Here is a 612-nt window from a genome sequence, read left to right on the forward strand (position 1 = left end):
TCTCTCTCTGTCTCTCTGTCTCACTCTCTCTCTCTCTCTGTCTGTCTCTCTCTCTCTTTACCCTTTGAAGCTTTTGATATTTAATTCTATCACATGATGTGCAGAATTTGTCCTTTTTGTTTGAATAAAAACCTTTAACAGGCTGATTGACGTTTTTATTTGTAACAGAGGTGAGAGTCGGCCCAACATGGCAGCTGCAGTAGGAAAATGAACCATAGTATAACTGTGTATAACTGTAGTAGTTAATACTATAGTTAATACTACAGTTAAAATGTAATTCACAATAAGCTTTAAGCTTTTCCTGTAATGTTTACTTTCAATATCAGCCTGCAGCCATGCAGTCGCGTTCATGAATGTAGCGCACGCATACATCCATGATTAGTATGAAGCTAAAATGTGATGGTAAGATAGTGGGCGGAAGTCAGATGACTCAAGCAGTGTGTGGACCAGGAGGATTCAACAAACAATAAATGTTCTTATTATTAAGAGTAAACCTGCCCCCTGTCTGAAGCTGTATATATAGCTGTCTGTATTTTAACATCGGTCATAATGGTGATACTGGGAGATATTTTCTGAGGTGGTAGGCGCTATAAAAAGTTTGAGAAACACTGT

The sequence above is a fragment of the Morone saxatilis genome, unplaced genomic scaffold (assembly GCF_004916995.1).
Source record: "Morone saxatilis isolate NCDOM2014 unplaced genomic scaffold, NCSU_SB_2.0 Contig18, whole genome shotgun sequence".
Lineage (NCBI taxonomy): Eukaryota > Metazoa > Chordata > Actinopteri > Moronidae > Morone > Morone saxatilis.